The sequence below is a fragment of the Triturus cristatus genome, chromosome 7, assembly GCF_964204655.1.
Source record: "Triturus cristatus chromosome 7, aTriCri1.1, whole genome shotgun sequence".
NCBI classification, from domain to species: domain Eukaryota; kingdom Metazoa; phylum Chordata; class Amphibia; order Caudata; family Salamandridae; genus Triturus; species Triturus cristatus.
Window position 1 is genome coordinate 476,236,847 of NC_140590.1, and position 27,868 is coordinate 476,264,714.

The window sequence follows — 27,868 nt, forward strand, 5'->3', positions numbered from 1 at the left end:
GAGGCAGAATCCGTGGTATTTGAGGTTTTAAAAGGGGATTTATTCCTTACAAAGGAATTGGTTCGAACCAGGCAATCGGATTCCGTCACCACGAGGGTTCGGGAAGGGATTAACGCATACTTTATTGACAGGTTATCATATATATAGTCAATGCATTTACAGTAAAGGCAGATGCAGGAGGCGTAACAGCTGAGAAGAGAGATAAGAATACACATACGTAATGAAAAAAGGCGTTACAATAGGCGTGCATAAGGGCGTGTACTAGAAACGTCATTATGAGGATGTCACAGGTGGGTGGATCCATAAGAGAATCCTGCAAGGTCAGCAGAAATACATGGCAGAGATGCGCGTGCAGCAGCATGACGTGTGATTGACGTATAACTGGAGGGTGAAGGGGACTTGACATTTAGCCCTACATGAGGAGACAGAAGTCTGGGATGTCAGAACAACCTAATCCCAAATCGTATCTAATATCTTGTGTTTAAGGAACTGTATTATCTGAAAGGAAAGGTCTCTCAGGCAGAGGCTATCCTATACTGACTGCTAGTGCGTGTATAAGCGTCTAAGTGTCTACATGAGATGCGAGGGGGCATGGGCCTACCATGGTAACAGGAGCTATGAATTACTTGCATGGAGACAGTAAGGCCGGGCCCTTTGCTCTGCAGCTGGAAGGACGTTTACCTAAACTACTAGACAGGAATGTATGTTTCGAGGAGCGGAGCAGATAACTTGAAGGCTGAATACAGTCTTGGCAGGCAACAGGCCGAGCCGGGCACCGTTAGCCGCGCAGGGAGTAAGACAAAGGTCATGGATACAGATGCAGGTCCAGGCTGGAGCATTCAGAGGCAGAAGGCAGGAAAAGGCTCGATGGCAGAATTCAGGGCCTAACTTGCCAGAGCTGAAAAACGTGAAAGGTACACCATATAAAGACGGTGGCAAAGCATACTTAGGAACGGAATATTCGACCCATTCATGGTGGATCTGAAAGAGGACATGTTAATGTTGGACGCAATTGTATTTGCGTCTTCATAGCTGGAAGTGGAGGGAACATACATGTACTTGTAGCACGTACATGGAGCCGTTGGGGTCTAAGATAGGGGACACAATTGATCATAAAAATTCATATTTCCTCATTCCCTCCTTGTCCCCTACGGACCCTTCATGATATATCGATCCTCAGGAATCCATCAATCTGTTCATGTAACATCATTTGCTCTTCTTTCTTCTTACGGGATTTTGAATGAGAACTTGAACGTGGAATACATGATGTGGCACACAGGCCGCAAATCGCTGGCCCACATTGTAGACACAGGCAGCAACTGAATACTATGAGAAGGGCAATACCTAGGAAGGATAGGACTTTCCATCCCCAGGCTGACAACACACTCCAGAACCAACCGGACCACGTCCAGGTGCCTGGATTCTGGTGTATCTGGCTTGCAATCTTATGAAGACGAGTTATGGCTTTATATACTGATGGCGCGTTTTCTGGAATGAAAACACAGCAACTCGATCCGATGACTCTACAAGCTCCGCCCCTATCGGCCAGGATGACGTCAAGGACAAGACGATTTTGGAGAACAACAATCCGCATCGCAGACTGCTCCTCTGTTAAGTTGCCTAGGGCAGAGGTAGTTTCATTCACTACTGCTTCAAGGGTTCTGGTTAATTTACGTATCAGTTTACTATTAGAGACAACACCTATGTAGGGAAAGAGACCTTTATTGAAGTCTGTGTATTGTTCCCATGCCGTTTCAGTGTAGTCGACAATCGGGAGATCTCTCTGGGGTCTATTGTGTACTAGATGGGTATTTCTATGATGATCAGGAGGGGCTAGGAAAACAGGTGGCAGAAGGAATGCAATGTAACAGGTACCATCCCAATCTAGGGGTAAACGTATATATGCGGTATGACCACAAATGAAGTAGGAATGACGGGAAGCTCTAAATGTAGACTTGCCTTGATCACTGAATTCGATCACAGTAGTACATTTACTATGACCCAGGTGTACTGAACCATTTTTTCTTACGCATAATTCACCTTTGACTGGTAATACTGACATAGCAGGCAAGACTGGTGCAGCTTCGGATTCAACATTCAGAATCATGAGGTTAAGTGTAAAGTTACCTAATCCATATACTTCATTTTCTAGATCAGTTCCTGTCCTTTTGGGAAGTCCCTCCTTGTTAGGGTAGCAGGCTTTAAGCAAAACTAAGTTCAGGTTTCCCCATACCCAGTTGCTCTGGTAAACTACGGTATTTGAATCTAAAGAATTAATCAAACTAAACCATGCACCACAGGAACCATTGTGTGTGAATGGATACGGAAAGAGGGGCAGAACTCCCTTGTATTTCTGGTAGGGAGGGAGTCGGCCACATATCCAACAATTTGTAGCGTTGTTGGTCTGATGGGAGTGGTGTAACATACTAATGAATGTGTTGTTGCGCAGCACAAGTCTGTAGGGCAACTCATGCGGAGGTAATTCGCTAAAAGAGTGTTCGGCAGTAACATTGAAAGCAGAATGTGCACGCTTGAAAATAGGATAGTATAAATGCAACAGTATACTTGCAGCAATAATCAGAAGATTTAGAAAAAACATAATCAATAATGTCACTATGCAGTGACTATGAAGTGATTTACAATATGCACGTTTCTTGAGCTGTTTCTGTCTATCTTTCTCTCTGTTTCGGTCTAGAGGATACATGTCAGAGACTAATTTAACCGATTCACCTAGGAGAGGACTTAAACAATTAAATTGTCTGACTTGCTAGACCTTAGTTTCAGTTTATATTCCTGGGAAGCAGTTTTCTCGACCAGGGGGAGTTTTGAGTCAGTCTGTGGAGGAGGGCAGGGCTGAGAGTTCAAATCAGAAGGTAGTCCATGAAATTTCTTGATATGGCTCGAGTGTAGCCAACCCTTGCGACCCTCAATCTTCACTGCTGTCCTCGTGGTCAGAAGTACTAATTTCGGCGTTTGCCAGCGAGGCTCCAGCGGGCTCCTCCTGTCGAAATTTCTTATAAACACGTAGTCTCCGGGGACCACTTCATGGGGCTTCACCTCGGTGTTGTCGGGAAAGGCTGCAGCTACCTGTGAACGGCAAGATTGTAGTGCAGACATCAAGGAAGCAAGGTAATCTGTCAGCATATTACAATCAACATCAGTGATTTTACGAGGTATAGGCGTCCCCCACATATTTGGTGGCCTACCGAAGACCACCTCGTACCGGGATAGCCCTGTTCGAGAATGTGCTATCATTCTCATGTAAAAGAGCGCAACTGGTAAAGCTACTATCCAGTCGACGCCTTTCTCTCTGCAGATTTTAGAAAGTCGAATTTTCAGAGTCTGATTATGACGCTCCACGAGACCTGCTGCCTCGGGATGCCGGACACAGTGGAATTTCCATTGATAGCCTAACAGGAGTGTAATGTGTTTCATTAGCTCGGATGAGAACGGCTGACCGTTATCTGAGTACACGATACGGGGCAAACCATACCGTGGGAAGAATTCACGAACCAGCTGCTTGGCAGTGGTCGGAGCAGTGTAATCTGGGACTGGATATGCTTCTGTCCAACGAGAAAGTGCGCATACAACTACGAAGACATATTTGAATCCTCGACAACGTTCCATCTGGATATAATCCATCTGGAGGACTTCAAAAGGGTGATCGGGAGGTTGAAATCCACCTTGCTCTACAGGAACGCCTTTACCTGGGTTGAACTGACAACAAATCATGCAAGTACGCACTTTCTGTTTGGCTGCTGCTTGTAAGTGTTTATTGAACCAAATGTTTTGAATACTGTCTAACATAGCTTTCTCTCCTAGATGCGCTGGACTATGTATAGTGTTAATGATAACTTGAACCATGGAGTCGGGGAGAAACCATGTAGATTTTCCCTTCGTCATCCATCCCTGATCTGTTTGGATCCCTCCTAGTTCAGTCCATTTCTTGATTTCCTCTGGTGTAGCATGTGTCTGTATGTCAATTACATCAAGGGCGGGATCCCTAACTGTCATGCAGTGTGTCGATGTTGGAACTATTGTCTTTGTCAAGTCAGTTGCATGAATCCGATTCTGTGCTGTTTGCTTAGCTGTTCGGTCTGCTAGGTCGTTACCCTGGGAAATGATGTCGGTAACTTTTGTATGGGCCTTACACTTCATGATAGATATCGTGGTAGGCAGATGTATTGCATCTAACAGAGCTTGAATGAGGGGACCGTGTTGAATGTTGGCACCGTGAGAAGTTAAGTAACCTCTTTCTCGCCAGAGGACTCCGAAGTCGTGTACAACTCCGAATGCATAACGTGAATCTGTGTATATGTTGACTCTCTTATTTTTGGCTTGAATACAGGCTTGTGTCAGAGCGATGAGCTCTGCTGCTTGAGCTGACAATGTGTCAATACAATTTGTTTCAATAACTTCGGTGTCTGTCGTGACTGCGTAAGCGGCCACTAACTCTCCTGTACTTGTTCTCATGCATGAACCATCCACATAAAGTGTCAGGTCTGGGTCTGGTAATGGAATGTCTGTCAAGTCTTGTCTGGGTTTCGTCGTAATAGTAATGACTTCAATACAATCATGTGCCAATGGGTCTGTTCCACTTAATGGCAAAAGTGTGGCAGGATTTAATGTACTACAGCGTCTGATTTCTATGTGTGGCTGAAACAATGTCAATTCGTAACCTGTCAGTCGTGCTATAGTCAAGTGCTGGGTCTGAGTTCGGTTTAAAAGAACTTCCACGGAATGTGGAACTTGCACTGTCAATTGATGTCCTAATACTATGGAATCGCTTTGTCTGATCGCTAAAGCTGTCGCTGCGACTGATTTCAGGCACGTAGGCAGAGCCTGGGCTACTGGATCTAATGTGCTAGAAAAGTAAGCACACGGTTTGTGTGAACCTGCTTGTTCCTGAGTGAGTACTGACAAGGCAGTACCTTCGCGTTCTGTAACGAAAAGTGTAAAAGGCTTACTGTAACATGGTGTCGCTAAAACAGGTGCTTGACATAAGGCTTTCTTTAAGTCTTCAAAAGCTTGTGTATGTTCCTGAGTCCAAGGGAGGACAGTCGAAGTCGCTGCCTCCTGGGTTGTCAACTGAATGAGTGGCTTTACTAGAAATGCATATTGGGGAATCCATTGTCTACAGTACGAAGTGAGACCTATGAAGGCCCGCACCTCCTTTTGTGTTTTGGGTGGTGACATGTTTACAATTAGCTGGATGCGGTCAGGTGTGAGCTGTCTCCCCCCTTTGGACAGCAAGTGCCCAAGGTACACAACTTGCTGAACACAGAATTGCAGCTTCGAAGGGGACACCTTGTGCCCCTTGTCGGCCAGAAAATGTAAAACCGTCAGTGATGCTTTTTCACATTCGGGCTCGCTTCGGGCGGTGATCAGCAGATCATCGACATACTGAAGCAGGGTAGTGTTAACAGGCATGTGGATACTGTCAAGTTGTCTTTTCAGTGCTTGGCTATAGATGCTGGGGCTTTCTTTAAATCCTTGAGGTGCGCGTGCAAATTTGAAGCTTCGTCCAGTTAAACAGAATCCGAACAAATATTGGCTTTCCGGATCGATTGGGACGCTAAAGAAGGCGTTCTTGAGGTCAATTACAGTAAAGAACGATGCCTCTGAATCAATAGCTGTCAATAATGAAGAGATATCTGGAACCACGGGGTACTGTGGTACAATGCATTTATTCAATTCGCGCAGATCAATAATTAATCGATAAACCGGGGGCGCATTTGGATCAGTACGTTTAAGAATTGGAATGATAGGAGAATTACATACATTGGAGTCGGTTTCCACAACCACTCCTTGTGCAATGAGCTTGTCAATAATTTGCAGCAAAGCCACTACAGCATCTGGAGGTAACTTATATTGTCGAATTCGTGGTAATACCACTCCTGCTTTGAGTGTGACTCGATATGGTGTAATGTGCATACAACCTACATCAGTGGGGCCTTGTGCCCATAAATGTGCAGGGACATTCTGTAACCGGTGATCCATGTCCCTAAATACGTAGTGACCTTTAAAGTCACGCAAAAATAGTCGTACCCCTTCCGGGGAACAACATATTACAGCTCCTAGAGCTTTCAGTGTCTTTATACCTAACAAGTTTTCTGGGCATGATTTTGTAAGCAATAAATCTGTAGTCCGTGTCAATGGACCAACTGCAAGAGGAAGAGGTTGCGATACTTCGTTAACAATAGGTTTTCCTGAAAATCCAAGGGAAACATTATGTGAGCCTGAGAGGGGTGCCCCTGGGACCTCGTCGTGACTTATAGTTGTTCTGCTTGCCCCTGTATCAATTAAAAACTTTCTGTCTTTCCCTAATACTTGACTATGTACATAAGGACCCTCTTGATCTACAGGAACCTCCCTCTCTAGGCTGTTTCATGTGTATCGCTGATAATCGGGATAGTCATTTTGTGCATACTGGTACATCTGTTGTGTCGTGTTTTGTGTTGCGGCAATAGGCTGTGGCTGTGGTACTGCTACGGTCTGTTGTGAAGCTTGCATAGGCTGTACATTCTGAGGTACTTGTGGTTGGATCTGATCCTGTCTAGGTGGACGCGGTCTCTCCTTGGTTTTACCCGTAGAGATATTATGTTTCAGAACTGCACAATCGTTTATATAATGACCTGGCTGTTTACAATAGTTGCATGTCCCTTTAACAGGAGCCGCTGAATTACTGGACTGTGTCGCACCCTTTTTGTGACCGTCAGCTGGAACTGACTGGGCAACGAGCATTTTCATTTTCGTGTCTTTCATACGTCTTTGTTCGTGTTCATGTTCTTCTCTAATTCTATTCTGGTGGTACTGTAACATTTGTAACATTTGTGAAGGGGTATTAGCTTGCCAAGATCTCTCGACTTTTAATACTCTGTTCTTAACCTGGGGCAAGGAATTCTCGACTAATTTTGTTACAAAAAGATGTCGATATGAATCGCTACTTGCTTTCAGACCGCTATTAATACCAAAACATTTTTCAAATCGGGAATAAAAATCACTAGTGTCTTCATTGGGTTTTTGTTTGCAGGCTGAGATTGCACCCCAGTCTTCCTTTTTCGTAGTTAATAAGCGTGGCAATACTTGTACTAACAATCCTGGTAACGCTTTAGTTTTGTCCCCAAGCCCTAGGCCTGGAGTTCGGGTATTTTCTTCGTTTTCTAATGCTGTCCAATCAATCTTTTGCTCTCCCACCTCCCATTCTTTTTCTTTGAGTTTCTCGTAAATACCGGCAGGCAATAATACTTTTAATATTTTCATAATGTCAGGATAGGTATAATCACCCATGAGTAACATGTCTTTTATTTCTCGGTGAAAACCTGCTGGATCTCTGTCATGGCTGGGCACTAATTTTTTCATTTCCAATAGTTCTATTTTAGTTATGGGTGTGTACACAAACACGCGTCTAAAAGTATTATCATCATTCTTAACTGGTTGCACTTCGCGTAAGGGATTCTGTCTGTCTATGTAATACATTTTTCTTTCCATGGAGGGAGCTGGATCAAGCTGTGAACACAGGAAGGCACTGTATCTGTGCCGATGTTCTAGAATTACTTTAATTAGATCGGTACTTAGACCTCTCCATTTCTTCATGAGTAGTTCTATCAGTATATCAGGTAGGGGACCAGGATCGGAGTGTTGGCCTTTATACAATATAAGGAGGTGTTGTATCATGTACATACCAGCTAAACGCTGTTCGTCTGGTGAAAGATTCAAAAACGTGTGTGCTAGCGCGTCATCACTATATTTATCAGAACTGTCAGCCCATTGTACTGCTGACCTGGCTAATTCTTGTTCATCCATAGAATCGAGTACATGGTACCCCATTCGTTCTTGAAGTATTTTATCAGTAGCCTGAAATAAGTGTTCAGGGGTCTTTGGATTTGACATGGCTGCTTGAAAAATTCTCTTACTTTCTGGACGTATCGGACGCATTGAATTATTAAAGGATCTTCCCTTACCTACATAAGCTATCATTTCTCTAGCTGGTAATTGTAATTGCCCTGTTGTCGTTTCTGGTTGTTCCTCCTCCTCCGAGGATTCTGTCTTATCTGCATCTATTTCTCTTTCAGGCTGTTCTCTTTCACGTATTTGTTCTACTGTTTTTCGGATCCTTCGATACATATTTTTTATACTGTTCTGTTTATCATGTTTTCAGTCTGCTATATTCTGGCCCCATTTGGTAAGTGCTTTCATTTCTTCCGGGTCTACACTAGGCCTATCTCTGTTTCTTATCAGGCAGTTTATGAAGAAACGTAACAACAGTTTTTGTGTGTCCACTTTCTGGTATGCCATGGCCTCGCCAATACTTTCAGGACCTTGCCCTGTTTGGACAAAGTGATATATTTTGTCTAGATGATCAACCATTCATGGTAGTATCATTAAATAGTTCGCAACTCGTCGTAGACGTACTGATGATAGCATCATTCTGTCGTCTTTACCGGGTACTGGATCATATCTACAATCTGTAAGAGGCTCTTTAAGTATGTCGTAATTCGCTGTTTGAGGTGTACGTTGGTGTGCTAAATCCCTATAAGTCAATCGACGTGTTAGTGGTGGCGTATGAAAACCTCCTGTCGCACCTCCTGAGGTGCCAGGTCCAAAAGGATTTGTTGGGGGTAAGGTAGGAAGAATAGGTGCAGGAAGGAGCGGAGGAACAGGCGGAAGGTTTGGAACGGGAGGAGTATGTTGCTGCAGAAGTAGGGGCAGATTATCTCGGGGTCGAGCGCCGTTAGCAGGTGGTGTGCGTGGCGGCGGAACATTAACATATTCGGGGGCTACATCGTCTAAATAGGAAGAAAGGAAAATGTCCTTTGCGGTCTTGTGGTGCAATTTGGTCGGAAGCAATGGAGATGGCAGATCTTTTGGTACTTCCAGGGTGGCCTTAGGTAAACCCTCGGCCAGAAGAGGATACATACCATTCATAAGAGTGTTTCGTTGTCTGTCTACTTGTTCTGCTTTTACTCGGATACCTTCCTCAATTAATACGTTTTCTCGGGCTTTGTCTGAATCCTCCCTACTTTTCTCTTCTTTTCTGAGCGCTTTCTCTGTGCGTCTATGCGATTCTTTACGCCATAATTCAATGGCATCTTTCTGTGACTGTCTAGCTTTCTTTTTCCATAATGCTTCTTCTACTCTCATGATGCAATCTGCATCCCATGTCCCAGCAGCGGGCCATCTCTGATTCTCTGCTAAATCCTTGGTGTAGTCCACCCATAAAGCGAGATATAATACGGCATCTAGGCCATGTTTATGGTACATAAAGTACCCTGGAGTGTCCCTAGGTGGAATGGGAACGGCTTCCTCGAGTATTCCTTTTCTAGTTTTTATCTGTCTTAATTTTGAGAATAACGGCATCTTAAACCTTGTTACTTGATTCTTACTTGGACTTGAACACAATTTATACAATAAACACAGTAATGAAGATCGAACAATCACTCATACCACGACATTTAAAACATATTAAAACATTTTAAAACGAACAATGATAATTAGAATAAAACTAGTTAACTGCATAATACTGGATGTACTGCTAAACAGTACAGATACACTGCTAAAACAGTGCAGACCGGATCTGTGTACCCAAACCCGTCTTGACCGGCACAAACCAATGCGCACGTCTAGATGGGTCCCCAGCAACGGTACTCACCGGGAAGCACGGAACGGAACAGAAGGCCTCGGAAACTCTGAACTGGACTGGACCGGACTGGACTGGACTCGACTCGTGACTTAGGTACTTCGGAACTTCGGAACTTCGGAACTTGGTGGGCCTCTGTATACCTCGGATCCTGCTCTCTCAGCTAGGCTCTGGTCGGGATCCTCCGCACTCCTCACCGCCTCGTCTGGGTGTTGATCGCAGCCTCAGTCACCTCCGTTGGCCTGAGGGAGGTACAGGAAATCCTGCGGGTACGCGTAGTTGTCCGTCCGGCTGTGGCAGGAGACCAGGTCTGCAACGCACCTCCGGCGCGTGGGGTGGGGGAGGAGTCCCTATTCGGGCGCCAATTATGTGGTAAATTTAAATTACCTAGACTTAATTTATGCGGTAAAGTTCAATAAGAATAACTCAGTAAAAATAAGAGGCAGAATCCGTGGTATTTGAAGTTTTAAAAGGGGATTTATTCCTTACAAAGGAATTGGTTCGAACCAGGCAATCGGATTCCGTCACCACGAGGGTTCGGGAAGGGATTAACGCATACTTTATTGACAGGTTATCATATATATAGTCAATGCATTTACAGTAAAGGCAGATGCAGGAGGCGTAACAGCTGAGAAGAGAGATAAGAATACACATACGTAATGAAAAAAGGCGTTACAATAGGCGTGCATAAGGGCGTGTACTAGAAACGTCATTATGAGGATGTCACAGGTGGGTGGATCCATAAGAGAATCCTGCAAGGTCAGCAGAAATACATGGCAGAGATGCGCGTGCAGCAGCATGACGTGTGATTGACGTATAACTGGAGGGTGAAGGGGACTTGACATTTAGCCCTACATGAGGAGACAGAAGTCTGGGATGTCAGAACAACCTAATCCCAAATCGTATCTAATATCTTGTGTTTAAGGAACTGTATTATCTGGAAGGAAAGGTCTCTCAGGCAGAGGCTATCCTATACTGACTGCTAGTGCGTGTATAAGCGTCTAAGTGTCTACATGAGATGCGAGGGGGCATGGGCCTACCATGGTAACAGGAGCTATGAATTACTTGCATGGAGACAGTAAGGCCGGGCCCTTTGCTCTGCAGCTGGAAGGACGTTTACCTAAACTACTAGACAGGAATGTATGTTTCGAGGAGCGGAGCAGATAACTTGAAGGCTGAGTACAGTCTTGGCAGGCAACAGGCCGAGCCGGGCACCGTTAGCCGCGCAGGGAGTAAGACAAAGGTCATGGATACAGATGCAGGTCCAGGCTGGAGCATTCAGAGGCAGAAGGCAGGAAAAGGCTTGATGGCAGAATTCAGGGCCTAACTTGCCAGAGCTGAAAAACGTGAAAGGTACACCATATAAAGACGGTGGCAAAGCATACTTAGGAACGGAATATTCGACCCATTCATGGTGGATCTGAAAGAGGACATGTTAACGTTGGACGCAATTGTATTTGCGTCTTCATAGCTGGAAGTGGAGGGAACATACATGTACTTGTAGCACGTACATGGAGCCGTTGGGGTCTAAGATAGGGGACACAATTGATCATAAAAATTCATATTTCCTCAGTACACTGCACCAAACTGCCCCACGACGCCTAATTCCAAATCACACAATATCAAGGTTCACAAGATCACTCCATAGTGCACCAAGCACCACCACTACATGCTAATCGGTGCCTCATTCTACCATGACAACATCCCAATACACTTCCTTGAACATTACATCAACATACAACATACAGAGCTTGATATAATCCACACAGCATGTCATAACAAACACTCCACCTACCACAACATATTGGTCCACTCTAGCACACCATGCAGTTCATCCTCACTGATCAACTAACTGGCCCACACTTCTCTGCACCTCTTGACATCACCCATATTTTTACGATCCAGCACCACAACATAATATATCATAGGGTGCTAAACTCTACAAACCACACCTTAGTCATCAAGGTAATATGAACCTCTGACACTTCACTGCACCTTTGTACATTACACTATTTTATAGCCTTACAGCCCGCCGTAGCGGGCTATACCGGCCATTTAAGGCCCGCTCCAGCGTTAAAGGCCGAATCCGAAGGGGAGGGCATTTAACAAGGGATCGGGACTTTAATGGCCGGTATAGCCCAGCTACGAAGGGCAATAAGGCTATTAGAACATTCCTCTACAAGACGGCAGAATGTTCTAATAAATATAACAAAGGCCTCACAGAGCTGGAGGGGATTGAAATGCCCTCGGGCTCCGTGAGGCCTTTGTTCACAGCAACAGCTGTAAACTACAACATTAGAATGTTGGAGCTCCGGGCTTCTACCTGCCATTAGAAGCCCGGAGCACTCCATTGTTTTCAATGGAGCTCCCAACATTCTAATGTTCTAATAAACTGTAGTATTAACCACAAAATCCCATAATAAAACACAATTACCAATTAGATTGGGGGATCGATAAGGACAGAAAAATCCCCTTTCATAATGATACACTTTTCCAGCCAGGGAGCATGTTATGTTATGTTATGTTAATACATTTGTTAAGCGCATGATTTTCCCGAGGGTGTCTTGGAGCTGGACCGTGGACTAGCCAGTTTCTGTAAAGATGAAGATGACTATTTATCAAATAGCCATGTTTTCAAGGCCTTCCTGAATGCAAAAAAAGTTGGAAGGGATCTGATGGCAAACGGAAGTTCGTTCCAGAGTCTGGGGGTAGCTGCCCTAAAGCTATTTCCACCCCATGTGGCCTTAAAGACTCTTGGAGTTGCTAGCAGTTTAGCTCCTTCGGAGCGTAAATGCCTTTTTGGGATGTACCAGTAGAATAGGCGCCTCAAAAAAATGGGGCCAGTATTCTGGAGTGCTCTGTAGGTCACAGCATCACAGGACCATTAAGGTGTCACATGGCAGAATTCCAGTCATCTGCCCAAAATTAAAGACCCACACACAACTCAACTCAATATGTCGGTAACAGTTTTCCTGGGGAACTGAAAAACATGCACATGACACCCCATTGATGAAAAAAATGATGGAATGCACCTTACATGCACAAATTCATATCGGTAAGACCAAGAAGAATTTCACAGCAGAAGTTTGGAGTAAGGGGTCGAGGAGATCATGGAGAATGACATCCCAAACACACCACCAGCAGCAAGCCTGATAAAACTGCAGCAGTAAAAGGACACCAATCCATAATGATAAACACTCTTAGAACACTATTTAAACTGGGAGATACAATACAAACCAACATATATGGTTTGAGGCTGAAGGCCGAAATCTACTCTCTGGAAGACTACCCTTCAGTAAGAGCCCATCATCAAGCTCATAATAACCGAACAACACCAATAACTGATTTTGTGTTATTTAAAAGCCTTGTAAGATAACATAACACTTGTTGTTCAATATACACAAGGAAGTTACGTTATGACAACAAGCCATTGGCTGTCGGTAATCTGTGTTTGACTTCAGAGTACCACCTGACCCAAGTTCACAAGCTGTGTTAGACTGTGTCTTCTTCAAAGAGATGTTTCATTATCTATCTATCTATCTATCTATCTATCTATCTATCTATCTATCTATCTATCTATCTATCTATCTATCTATCTATCTATCTATCTAGCTTTCACTATTTTCCTAGATCTATCGAGATTGATAGGCCCAGTTTTAGCTCCAAGGCCAGATATTTCCATGGGCGATATCCATGTGCAAGTACCAGCTATTTTATCACTGTAAGAGGAGATATTGTGAAGTGTACAAAATAAACATCCCAGTGATTAAATACAGCGGCGAGAGCCTTCTTCGCGAGCCAGGCACAGCCCCCATGGAGAACTGTTGTGGAGCCCTCGATGCACCGGCCTGGAGACCTTTCCAAACAAACGATGCGCAGGAATCCGGAAAGAACAATGCAGTTCGTAAAGCCAGGCCAGCCTGCCCCTTCCGCCATTGTGCGCCCATTGTCCCGAGGCCGGCCAGGCCCAGGCTCGCTGAAGGGCCCAGTGATGGATGCCGCCCTGACCCAGCTGCAGCCAGGGCTCCGGGCCCTGACCCATGCCGGCCGCAATTAGCCAAAATTAGCCACCTGCGGCCCCCCGCTGCAACTTTCTCGCTGCGTGAAGGCAGCAGCTACGTTCTTTGTGCGAGTGGATGCCCCTCCCACCCCCTTCAAATAGCCTTCGCTTCGGGGTCTTCCTTTGTGGTCTGGAGGACACTTAAGCTGCCCTCTATTAACCCGGATGATCCCCCACTCATTAGCTTCTAAAATGGCTGTCCTGAAATGAAGCTAAGAGCCGTACTTCAGGATTTGGCGTTTGTTAATAAGGTGCCAGAGCAATTAGCCAACGAGCGGAACAATTACAGCCTAAGACTCCCGAGTGCCCGCGACGCCGGCCCTCTGCAGGAAGGCGTCAAAGTCCAGAGGTCTGTCCATGTGAGTGGCCGATCTATTCAAGTGTTCCACTAGAGCAGGTAACTGGCTTACTTTGTCCAATGAAGCACTTCCCTGGATAGCCTCCTTAAAGGAGTCACTTTACTATTCACCTAATGGTCTTTTGATACTGACATAATAGGGGTTTTCACTTCCCAACTCAATGGCACTTATTACATTGTTCAAAAGAAGAAAGGCTGAGTGAGTCACTCTTTCAAAAATTCCAACCTCCAGTCTGCAGGATAGACACAGCATGTGGCAGTGAGCGCTTAAACCACCGAACTATATTTTCAATTTTGTAATCTACATTTATTTGTTTGTGCAAGGGCCCACTTTAGTAGAACAAATACATTTTCATTGCGCTCACCGAGACCAAATCGCCTCTGTTCTAGGGACGTGATTCAAATGCGCAACTAAAGCCACATTTATTCATAATTGCCGATTGGGAGTTTGACATTATTTCTTGGGATTTTTTTTCGCCTGCATTGAATGCAAGTGTATCAATTTTGCGGAGGAATTGGTTCCGACAGAAAATGTAAACGGGAACTGCGAGGTGTCGCCCAGGATCATGCATTTGTTCTAGAGTCGAAGCTGGGATTTAGACTCAGATTTCATTGTTTCGGACTCGGCAACATGACAAACAGCCCATGTGCGTGTGCGGTAGGTCCAACAACTGGTTACCGCTTTATTTAATGGCTGGACACCTAAAGAAAGAGGTGGGTTTAAAGACTCGCGCAAGTCAGATTGAATTTACGCTCCTAAACTCCTTTAATCCTTAGTCCATCTGGTGCCCGGTTAAACAGTTTGGGCCTCATTTATGAAGAGTGACGCATCACTCCGTGAAAACAGTGATGCGTCACTTTTCACTGCGCCCTCCCTGCGACTCCAATGATGCGTCATATTTACAGTATGACGCATCATGTCGCAAGGAGTCACAGATACGTCAGTATTTCTGACGTATCTGTAGGTGCAAAAGTGACGCATTGCTGGAGTGTGTCACAAAAGTGATGCAACTCCAGCAATGTGTCCTTTCACATTGGGCAAGCCCCATGTGAAAGGGCCTGCGTCAGTCTTACGCCTGCTGTGAGGCAGGCGCAAGATATTGACGCATTTGCACCCTAGAAGTGGCGCAGTGAAATCTCGTAGATTTCACTGCGTCACTTCTACGATGCATACTTACGTGGGAACGCCCACCCTGCATACATTATACCTGACGCAGGTATAATGTAGCGCAGGGGTTTACAAAGTGACGCATCTAGGTAGATGCGTCACTTTGTAAATATGGCGCATCATGGCGCATGTTTTACGCCACTGGTGCGTCACAAAAAGTGACGCACCGGTGGCGCAAAAGTGACGCAGGGGCTCATAAATGAGCCCCTTTATTCATTGCAACGCCGAACGACCGTAACCCCCCCCCACCCCCGCGCAATCAGTTATTTTCATTGCAGAATCAATTAAGCCTATTTATTAAATGTCATGCGCACTATGTAGACACACATACACATGTGCGGTAACCACTGCTAGACTCGCCATCACTTACAGGTAAGTGCATTGATAAAATACCTAACTAGCAGCAAGAGCAGCTGCTCCAGGGTGGCACGGACTGCATTGCCTCCACCGGGTCTCTTGGGATGAACCTAGGACGCTGCTCACTCCCCTGTTCCTGGTTGCCACAAAGACTTGTCAATCCTTTGCACTCTTCTTTCTTTACACTTCAGCAGATTAGACCCATTCTTTAAGTATGGCAGCCGTGCTTCTTTATTTATTTACTTTGGCAGTGCGGTCCGCTTTAAGTATAGCTGCTGCACTTCTTTATTTATTTAATTTGCCAGCGCAGTCCGCTTGAGCTTTAGTGGCCGCGCTATTAAAACTTTTTTTTATTTCCAGTGAAAGCGCCCCATACCATGCTTTCACTTTAGCAGTGGCAACCAGTAGCGGCTCCTCCAGGGAGTCCTGCGGGGTGGTAGGGCAGGGCGGGGTGTGGTAAATTTAAATTACCTATACTTAATTTATGTGGTAAAGTTCAATAAGAATAACTCAGAATAAATAAGAGGCAGAATCCGTGATATTTGAGGTTTTAAAAGGGGTTTTATTCCTTAAAAAGGAATTGGTTCGAACCAGGCAATCGGATTCCGTCACCACGAAGGTTCGGGAAGGGATAGACCATACTTTATTGACAGGTTATCATATATATAGTCAATGCATTACAGTAAAGGCAGATGCAGAAGGCGTAACAGCTGAGAGGAGAGATAAGAATACACATACGTAATGAAAAAGGCGTTACAATAGGCGTGCATAAGGGCGTGTACTAGAAACGTCATTATGAGGATGTCACAGGTGGGTGGATCCATAAGAGAATCCTGCAATGTCAGCAGAAATACATGGCAGAGATGCGCGCGCAGCAGCATGACGTGTGATTGACGTGTAACTGGAGGGTGAAGGGGACTTGACATTTAGCCCTACATGAGGAGACAGAAGTCTGGGATGTCAGAACAACCTAATCCCAAATCGTATCTAATATCTTGTGTTTAAGGAACTGTATTATCTGGAAGGAAAGGTCTCTCGGGCAGAGGCTATTCTATACTGACTGCTAGTGCGTGTATAAGCGTCTACGTGTCTACATGAGATGCGAGGGGGCATGGGCCTACCATGGTAACAGGAGCTATGAATTACTTGCACGGAGACAGTGAGGCCGGGCCCTTTGCTCTGCAGCTGGAAGGATGTTTACCTAAACTACTAGACAGGAATGTATTTTTCGAGGAGCGGAGCAGATAACTTGAAGGCAAAATACAGTCTTGGCAGGCAACAGGCCGAGCCAGGCACCGTTAGCCGCGCAGGGAGTAAGACAAAGGTCATGGATACAGATGCAGGTCCAGGCTGGAGCATTCAGAGGCAGAAGGCAGGAAAAGGCTCGGTGGCAGAATTCAGGGCCTAACTCGCCAGAGCTGAAAAACGTGAAAGGTGCACCATATAAAGACGGTGGCAAGGCATACTTAGGAACGGAATATTCGACCCATTCATGGTGGATCTGAAAGAGGACATGTTAACGTTGGACGCAAATGTATTTGCGTCTTCATAGCTGGAAGTGGAGGGAACATACATGTACTTGTAGCACGTACATGGAGCCGTTGGGGTCTAAGATAGGGGACACAATTGATCATAAAAATTCATATTTCCTCATTCCCTCCTTGTCCCCTACGGACCCTTCATGATATATCGATCCTCATGAATCTATCAATCTGTTCACGTAACATCATTTGCTCTTCTTTCTTCTTACGGGATTTTGAATGAGAACTTGAATGTGGAATACATGATGTGGCACACAGGCCGCAAATCGCTGGCCCACATTGTAGACACAGGCAGCAACTGAATACTATGAGAAGGGCAATACCTAGGAAGGATAGGACCTTCCATCCCCAGGCTGACAACACACTCCAGAGCCAACCGGACCAAGTCCAGGTGCCTGGATTCTGGTGTATCTGACTTGCAATCTTATGAAGACGAGTTATGGCTTTATATACTGATGGCGCGTTTTCTGGAATGAAAACACAGCAGCTCGATCCGATGACTCTACAGGCTCCGCCCCTATCGGCCAGGATGACGTCAAGGACAAGACGATTTTGGAGAACAACAATCCGCATCGCAGACTGCTCCTCCGTTAAGTTGCCTAGGGCAGAAGTAGTTTCATTCACTACTGCTTCAATGGTTCTGGTTAATTTGCGTATCAGTTTACTATTAAAGACAGCACCTATGTAGGGAAAGAAACCTTTATTGAAGTCTGTGTATTGCTCCCATGCCGTTTCAGTGTAGTCGACAATCGGGAGATCTCTCTGGGGTCTATTGTGTACTAGATGGGTATTTCTATGATAATCAGGAGGGGCTAGGAAAACAGGTGGCAGAAGGAATGCAATGTAACAGGTACCATCCCAATCTAGAGGTAAACGTATATATGCGGTATGACCACAAATGAAGTAGGAATGACGGGAAGCTCTAAATGTAGACTTGCCTTGATCACTGAATTCGATCACAGTAGTACATTTACTATGACCCAGGTGTACTGAACCATTCTTTCTTGCACATAATTCACCTTTGACTGGTAATACTGACATAGCAGGCAAGACTGGTGCAGCTTCGGATTCAACATTCAGAATCATGAGGTTAAGTGTAAAGTTACCTAATCCATATACTTCATTTTCTAGATCAGTTCCTGTCCTTTTGGGAAGTCCCTCTTTGTTAGGGTAGCAGGCTTTAAGCAAAACTAAGTTCAGGTTTCCCCATACCCAGTTGCCCTGGTAAACTACAGTATTTGAATCTAAAGAATTAATCAAACTAAACCATGCACCACAGGAACCATTGTGTGTGAACGGGTACGGAAAGAGGGGCAGAACTCCCTTGTATTTCTGGTAGGGAGGGAGTCGGCCACATATCCAACAATTTGTAGCGTTGTTGGTCTGATGGGAGTGATGTAACATACTAATGAATGTGTTGTTGCGCAGCGCAAGTCTGTAGGGCAACTCATGCGGAGGTAATTCGCTAAAAGAGTGTTCGGCAGTAACATTGAAAGCAGAATGTGCACGCTTGAAAATAGGGTAGTATATGTGCAACAGTATACTTGCAGCAATAATCAGAAGATTTAGAAAAAACATAATCAATAATGTCACTATACAGTGACTACGAAGTGATTTACAATATGCACGTTTCTTGAGCTGTTTCTGTCTATCTCTCTCTCTATTTCGGTCTAGGGGATACATGTCAGAAACTAATTTAACCGATTCACCTAGGGGAGGACTTAAACAATTAAACTGTCTGACTTGCTAGACCTTAGTTTCAGTTTATATTCCTGGGAAGCAGTTTTCTCGACCAGGGGGAGTTTTGAGTCAGTCTGTGGAGGAGGGCAGGGCTGAGAGTTCAAATCAGAAGGCAGTCCGTGAAATTTCTTGATATGGCTCGAGTGCAGCCAACCCTTGCGACCCTCAATCTTCACTGCTGTCCTCGTGGTCAGAAGTACTAATTTCGGCGTTTGCCAGCGGGGCTCCAGCGGGCTCCTCCTGTCGAAATTTCTTATAAACACATAATCGCCGGGAACCACTTCATGGGGCTTCACCTCGGTGTTGTCGGGAAAGGCTGCAGCTACCTGTGAACGACAAGATTGTAGTGCAGACATCAAGGAGGCAAGGTAATCTGTCAGCATATTACAATCAACATCAGTGATTTTACGAGGTATAGGCGTCCCCCACATATTTGGTGGCCTACCGAAGACCACCTCGTACGGGGATAGCCCTGTTCGAGAATGTGCTATCATTCTCATGTAAAAGAGCGCAACTGGTAAAGCTACTATCCAGTCGACGCCTTTCTCTCTGCAGATTTTAGAAAGTCGAATTTTCAGAGTCTGATTATGACGCTCCACGAGACCTGCTGCCTCGGGATGCCGGACACAGTGGAATTTCCACTGATAGCCTAACAGGAGTGTAATGTGTTTCACTAGCTCGGATGAGAACGGCTGACCGTTATCTGAGTACACGATACGGGGCAAACCATACCGTGGGAAGAATTCACGAACCAGCTGCTTGGCAGTGGTCGGAGCAGTGTAATCTGGGACTGGATATGCTTCTGTCCATCGGGAAAGTGCGCATACAACTACGAGGACATATTTGAATCCTCGACAACGTTCCATCTGGATATAATCCATCTGGAGGACTTCAAAAGGATGATCGGGAGGTTGAAATCCACCTTGCTCTACAGGAATGCTTTTACCTGGGTTGAACTGACAACAAATCATGCAAGTACGCACTTTCTGTTTGGCTGCTGCTCGTAAGTGTTTATTGAACCAAATGTTTTGAATACTGTCTAGCATAGCTTTCTCTCCTAGATGCGCTGGACTATGTATTGTGTTAATGATAACTTGAACCATGGAGTCGGGGAGAAACCATGTAGATTTTCCCTTCGTCATCCATCCCTGATCTGTTTGGATCCCTCCTAGTTCAGTCCATTTCTTGATTTCCTCTGGTGTAGCATGTGTCTGTATGTCAATTACATCAAGGGCGGGATCCCTAACTGTCATGCAGTGTGTCGATGTCGGAACTATTGTCTTTGTCAAGTCAGTTGCATGAGTCCGATTCTGAGCTGTTTGCTTAGCTGTTCGGTCTGCCAGGTTGTTACCCTGGGAAAAGATATCGGTGACTTTTGTATGGGCCTTGCACTTCATGATAGATATCGCAGTAGGCAGATGTATTGCATCTAACAGAGCTTGAACGAGGGGACCGTGTTGAATGTTGGCACCGTGAGAAGTTAAATAACCTCTCTCTCGCCAGAGGACTCCGAAGTCGTGTACAACTCCGAATGCATAACGTGAATCTGTGTATATGTTAACTCTCTTATTTTTGGCTTGAATACAGGCTTGTGTCAGAGCGATGAGCTCTGCTGCTTGAGCTGACAAGGTGTCAATACAATTCGTTTCAATAACTTCGGTGTCTGTCGTGACTGCGTAAGCGGCCACTAACTCTCCTGTACTTGTTCTCATGCATGAACCATCCACATAAAGTGTCAGGTCTGGATCTGGTAATGGAATGTCTGTCAAGTCTTGTCTGGGTTTCGTCGTAATAGTAATGACTTCAATACAATCATGTGCCAATGGGTCTGTTCCACTTAATGGCAAAAGTGTGGCAGGATTTAATGTACTACAGCGTCTGATTTCTATGTGTGGCTGAAACAATGTCAATTCATAACCTGTCAGTCGTGCTATAGTCAAGTGCTGGGTCTGTGTTCGGTTTAAAAGAACTTCCACGGAATGTGGAACTTGCACTGTCAATTGATGTCCTAATACTATGGAATCGCTTTGTCTGATCGCTAAAGCTGTCGCTGCGACTGATTTCAAGCACGCAGGCAGAGCCTGGGCTACTGGATCTAATGTGCTAGAAAAGTAAGCACACGGTTTGTGTGAACCTGCTTGTTCCTGAGTGAGTACTGACAAGGCAGTACCTTCGCGTTCTGTGACAAAAAGTGTAAAAGGCTTACTGTAACATGGTGTCGCTAAAACAGGTGCTTGACATAAGGCTTTCTTTAAGTCTTCATAAGCTTGTGTATGTTCCTGAGTCAAAGGGAGGACAGTCGATGTCGCTGCCTCCTGGGTTGTCAACTGAATGAGTGGCTTTGCTAGAAATGAATATTGGGGAATCCATTGTCTACAGTACGAAGTGAGGCCTATGAAGGCCCGCACCTCCTTTTGTGTCTTGGGTGGTGACATGTTTACAATTAACTGGATGCGGTCAGGTGTGAGCTGTCTCCCCCCTTTGGACAGCAAGTGCCCAAGGTACACAACTTGCTGAACACAGAATTGCAGCTTCGAAGGGGACACCTTGTGCCCCTTGTCGGCCAGAAAATGTAAAACCGTCAGTGATGCTTTTTCACATTCGGGCTCGCTTCGGGCGGTGATCAGCAGATCATCGACATACTGAAGCAGGGCAGTGTTAACAGGCATGTGGATACTGTCAAGTTGTCTTTTCAGTGCTTGGCTATAGATGCTGGGGCTTTCTGTGAATCCTTGAGGTGCGCGTGCAAATTTGAAGCTACGTCCATTTAAACAGAATCTGAACAAATATTGGCTTTCCGGATCGATTGGGACGCTAAAGAAGGCATTTTTGAGGTCAATTACAGTAAAGAACGTTGCTTCTGAATCAATAGCAGTCAATAATGAAGAGATATCTGGAACCACGGGATACTGTGGTACAATGCATTTATTCAATTCGCGCAGATCAATAATTAATCGATAAACTGGGGGTGCATTTGGATCAGTACGTTTAAGAATTGGAATGATAGGAGAATTACATACATTGGAGTCGGTTTCCACAACCACTCCTTGTGCAATGAGCTCGTCAATGATTTGCAGCAAAGCCACTACAGCATCTGGAGGTAACTTGTATTGTCGAATTCGTGGTAATACCACTCCTGCTTTGAGTGTGACTCGATATGGTGTAATGTGCATACAACCTACATCAGTGGGGCCTTGTGCCCATAAATGTGCAGGGACATTCTGTAACCGGTGATCCATGTCTCTCAATACGTAGTGACCTTTAAAGTCACGCAAAAATAGTCGTACCCCTTCCGGAGAACAACATATTACAGCTCCTAGAGCTTTCAGTGTCTTTATACCTAACAAGTTTTCTGGGCATGATTTTGTAAGCAATAAATCTGTAGTCCGTGTCAATGGACCAACTGCAAGAGGAAGAGGTTGCGATACTTCGTTAACAATAGGCTTTCTTGAAAATCCAAGGGAAACATTCTGTGAGCCTGAGAGGGATGCCCCTGGAACCTCGTCGTGACTTATAGTTGTTCTGCTTGCCCCTGTATCAATTAAAAACTTTCTGTCTTTCCCTAATACTTGACTATGTACATAAGGACCCTCTTGATCTACAGGAACCTCAATAAGAGGCAAGCCAACCTCCCTCTCTAGGCTGTTTCATGTGTATCGCTGATAATCGGGATAGTCATTTTGTGCATACTGGTACATCTGTTGTGTCGTGTTTTGTGTTGCGGCAATAGGCTGTGGCTGTGGTACTGCTACGGTCTGTTGTGAAGCTTGCATAGGCTGTACATTCTGAGGTACTTGTGGTTGGATCTGATCCTGTCTAGGTGGACGCGGTCTCTCCTTGGTTTTACCCGTAGAGATATTGTGTTTCAGAACTGCACAATCGTTTATATAATGACCTGGCTGTTTACAATAGTTCCATGTCCCTTTAACAGGAGCCGCTGAATTACTGGACTGTGTCGCACCCTTTTTATGACCGTCAGCTGGAACTGACTGAGCAACGAGCATTTTCATTTTCGTGTCTTTCATACGTCTTTGTTCGTGTTCTTGTTCTTCTCTAATTCTATTCTGGTGGTACTGTAACATTTGTAACATTTGTGAAGGGGTATTAGCTTGCCAAGTGCTCTCGACTTTCAATACTCTGTTCTTAACCTGGGGCAGGGAATTCTCGACTAATTTTGTTACAAAAAGATGTGGATATGAATCGCTACTTGCTTTCAGGCCGCTATTAATACCAAAACATTTTTCAAATCGGGAATAAAAATCACTAGTGTCTTCATCGGGTTTCTGTTTGCAGGCTGAGATTGCACCCCAGTCTTCCTTTTTCGTAGTTAATAAACGTGGCAATACTTGTACTAACAATCCTGGTAACGCTTTAGTTTTGTCCCCAAGCCCTAGGCCTGGAGTTCGGGTATTTTCTTCGTTTTCTAATGCAGCCCAATCAATCTTTTGCTCTCCCACCTCCCATTCTTTTTCTTTGAGTTTCTCGTAAATACCGGCAGGCAATAATACTTTTAATATTTTCATAATGTCAGGATAGGTATAATCACCCATGAGTAACATGTCTTTTATTTCACGGTGAAAACCTGCTGGATCTTTGTCATGGCTGGGCACTAATTTTTTCATTTCCAATAGTTCTATTTTAGTTATGGGCGTGTACACAAACACGCGTCTAAAAGTATTATCATCATTTTTAACTGGGTGCACTTCGCGTAAGGGATTCTGTCTGTCTATGTAATACATTTTTCTTTCCATGGAGGGAGCTGGATCAAGCTGTGGACACAGGAAGGCACTGTATCTGTGCCGATGTTCTAGAATTACTTTAATTAGATCGGTACCTAGACCTCTCCATTTCTTCATGAGTAGTTCTATCAGTATATCAGGTAGGGGACCAGGATCGGAGTGTTGGCTTTTATACAATATAAGGAGGTGTTGTATCATGTACATACCAGCTAAACGCTGTTCGTCTGGTGAAAGATTCAAAAACGTGTGTGCTAGCGCGTCATCACTATATTTATCAGAACTGTCAGCCCATTGTACTGCTGACCTGGCTAATTCTTGTTCATCCATAGAATCGAGTACATGGTACCCCATTCGTTCTTGAAGTATTTTATCAGTAGCCTGAAATAAGTGTTCAGGGGTCTTTGGATTTGACATGGCTGCTTGAAAAATTCTCTTACTTTCTGGACGTATCGGACGCATTGAATTATTAAAAGATCTTCCCTTACCTACATAAGCTATCATTTCTCTAGCTGGTAATTGTAATTGTCCTGTTGTCGTTTCTGGTTGTTCCTCCTCCTCCGAGGATTCAGTCTTATCTGCATCTATTTCTCTTTCAGGCTGTTCTCTTTCATGTATTTGTTCTACTGTTTTTCGGATCCTTCGGTACATATTTTCTATACTATTCTGTTTATCATGTTTTCCGTCTGCTATATTCTGACCCCATTTGTTAAGTGCTTTCATTTCTTCCGGGTCTACACCAGGCCTATCTCTGTTTCTTATCAAGCAGTTTATGAAGAAGCGTAACAACAGTTTTTGCGTGTCCACTTTCTGGTATGCCATGGCCTCGCCAATACTTTCAGGACCTTGCCCTGTTTGGACAAAGTGATATATTTTGTCTAGATGATCAATCATTCCTGGTAGTATCATTAAATAGTTCGCAACTCGTCGTAGACGTACTGATGATAGCATCATTCTGTCGTCTTTACCGGGTACTGGATCATATCTACAGTCTGTAAGAGGCTCATTAAGTATGTCGTAATTCGCTGTTTGAGGTGTACGTTGGTGTGCTAAATCCCTATAAGTCAATCGATGTGTTGGTGGTGGCGTATGAAAACCTCCTGTCGCACCTCCTGAGGTGCCAGGTCCAAAAGGATTTGTTGGGTGTAAGGTAGGGAGAATAGGTGCAGGAAGGAGTGGAGGAACAGGCGGAAGGTTTGGAACGGGAGGAGGAGTATGTTGCTGCAGACGTGGGGGCAGATTATCTCGGGGTCGAGCGCCGTTAGCAGGTGGTGTGCGTGGCGGCGGAACATTAACATATTCGGGGGCTGCATCGTCTAAATAGGAAGAAAGGAAAATGTCCTTTGCGGTCTTGTGGTGCAATTTAGTCGGAAGCAATGGAGGTGGCAGATCTTTTGGTACTTCCAGGGTGGCCTTAGGTAAACCCTCGGCCAGAAGAGGATACATACCATTCATAAGAGTGTTTCGTTGTCTGTCTACTTGTTCTGCTTTTACTCAGATACCTTCCTCAACTAATACGTTTTCTCGGGCTTTGTCTGAATCCTCCCTACTTTTCTCTTCTTTTCTGAGCGCTTTCTCTGTGCGTCTATGCGATTCTTTACACCATAATTCAATGGCATCTTTCTGTGACTGTCTGGCTTTCTTTTTCCATAATGCTTCTTCTACTCTCATGATGCAATCTGCATCCCATGTCCCAGCAGCGGGCCATCTCTGATTCTCTGCTAAATCCTTGGTGTAGTCCACCCACAAATCGAGATATAATACGGCATCTAGGCCATGTTTATGGTACATAAAGTACCCTGGAGTGTCCCTAGGTGGAATGGGAACGGCTTCCTCGAGTATCCCTTTTCTAGTTTTTATCTGTCTTAATTTTGAGAATAACGGCATCTTAAACCTTGCTACTTGATTCTTACTCGGACTTGAACACAATTAATACAATAAACACAGTAATGAAGATCGAACAATCACTCATACCACGACATTTAAAACACATTAAAACATTTTAAAACGAACAACGATAATTAGAATAAAACTAGCTAACTGCATAATACTGGATGTACTGCTAAACAGTACAGATACACCGCTAAAAAAGTGCAGACCGGGTCTGTGTACCCAAACCCGTCTTGACCGGCACAAATTAATGCGCACGTCTAGATGCGTCCCCAGCAATGGTACTCACCGGGAAGCACGGAACGGAAGGCCTCGGAAACTCTGGACTGGACTGGACCGGACTGGACTCGACTCGACTCGTGACGTAGGTACTTCGGAACTTCGGAACTTCGGAACCTGGTGGGCCTCTGTTAGAAGGTGGTTCTGACACTATGGGCCGCCCGGATTTTTTGATTTTTGATTTGAGCACCTAATTGTTGAGCTTTTACTGTGGGGGAGCCTCATAAGTTGGGACTCACCCACAGTGAACTCAGGATGTAAGAGACTGCATGGGGATTTTACTGGTGTTCCCCTGGCTTGACCAGGCCACTGCGCAGCAGCTGGAGTAAGGGACACCGGGCTGATTACATGCAGACACATGTGTACATGCGTGTGCACACGTGGACGGGCAGCTCAGGGGAGATTCCTAGCGTGTGCAGTCCAGGAGCAGCTACAAAGTGAATGGTGTGGCAGGACTTATGCAGTATTGGGTGGAATAGGCTTTATACACTGGAAACATGCCAGGGAAAGTCAGTGTGTCTTACTGTGTTTTCACTTCATTATTTCCCTAAGGGAATGTGGGGCCCATGGCTAAATTAACTTCCACAAGGCCTACAGTTTCCAGACATGCACTAAAGTCCATTGTATTGGAGGTGAAAAGAAGTATTCTGCAGAGTCCAAAGTCATATTTGTACTGCTTTTGGGTCATCCAGAACTGTCATATTTCTGTGAGCCAGCCAGGACCAGACCCAGGCTGAGGGCTGACCTCAGCTGGATGGATTGATAACCTTTCTTCCACAAGCTAGGGGCCTCCTGTCCACGAAGAGAAGATGGGAGGGGATACAGGTTCATCAATTAGCAGCTGTCACTGGGTGCCAGGCACAAAGGCTGCACCAAGGAGGGAAGGCAGCGTGGGGGATGAGGCTTCAGACATGTGGCCAGAAACCCTGGACGACACCACTTTGAACAAGCTCAGAGGCTGGACAAGAAGGAGGGAGCAGGGGCAGGGACGTGATGTGTCGCTGTTTGATAGGACCAACAGAGACTTTATGCCAGCCCCCTACTCAACTTTTAAAAAAGTGCTTGCACAGGAACAGAAGGGCTCTCTGGGGTGTGGTCTGCTGAGGGTGAAGGTGCTGGAGCCTGGCGCAATGGGCAGTTGGAAGGAGAGACCCCCTGACTGCCCCCAGGACCCTATCAGCACCAGAAGAAGATCCCAGGACTGGTGCATAGAAGCAGGGGCCTGTGCGCAGGGAAAACAGAGTCCCAGAAGGAGAGCCTGGCGAGAGGCTGGCGCAGGGAGCCAGTGAGGACAGCACCCTGCTGAATCAGAGACCCTGAGGGAAGAGGAGAGTGTTCCCAGTGGCGGGGGCTGGTGAGTCCCAGAAGGAGAGCCTGGCGAGAGGCTGGCGCAGGGAGCCAGGGAAGACAGCACTCTGCTGAATCAGAGACCCTGAGGGAAGAGGAGAGTGTTCCCAGTGGCGGGGGCTGGTAAAGAGGAGCATGAAGTGCCCCATGATGCGTCGCCAGGAATTTGGAAATCTGCTGTTTTGGTGCTTTGTGGCCCCCAGAGGAGAGGGGCCACCCTCACTTGTGAAAAGGTGCTGGGGGAGCGGCTGGGGGAGCACAGTCTTTCCCCCCCCCCCAGCATGAAGAAATCTGCCATTTTTGTGCCTGGTGGCCTCCAGAGGAGGGGGTCAACCTCATCTGTGAAAAGGGGTGCAGGGGGGCAGCAGGAGCACCGCAGTCTCCCCCAGCATAAAGAAGAACAGTCCACCCCTAAGTTTCACGGGGCATCTGAAAGAATAACCCCTCAAGGGCTCAGCAGAAGGGCTGAGTTGGGGATGTCTGGAGAAGGGCATCCCCTGGAGGTGAAGTGGTGTAATTGCACCAAAATGCATTTACTATGGGTTATTTCTTTTTAGGTGGACTGAAAGTCACATGTGTAAAGAGAAGTACCTGTGTAAGGTGATGTTAAGCTAAATGGAGTTATGTTGCTGGACCCTCCTGCTAGGGGGTCTGGCTGTATTTACGTAATCCCATGCTTTTGTGATTCCTTTTAAAGTGAAGAGGCACACTGCAGGAGAAGCGTAGTTGCCAGGAGTACTTCTTTTGAAGGG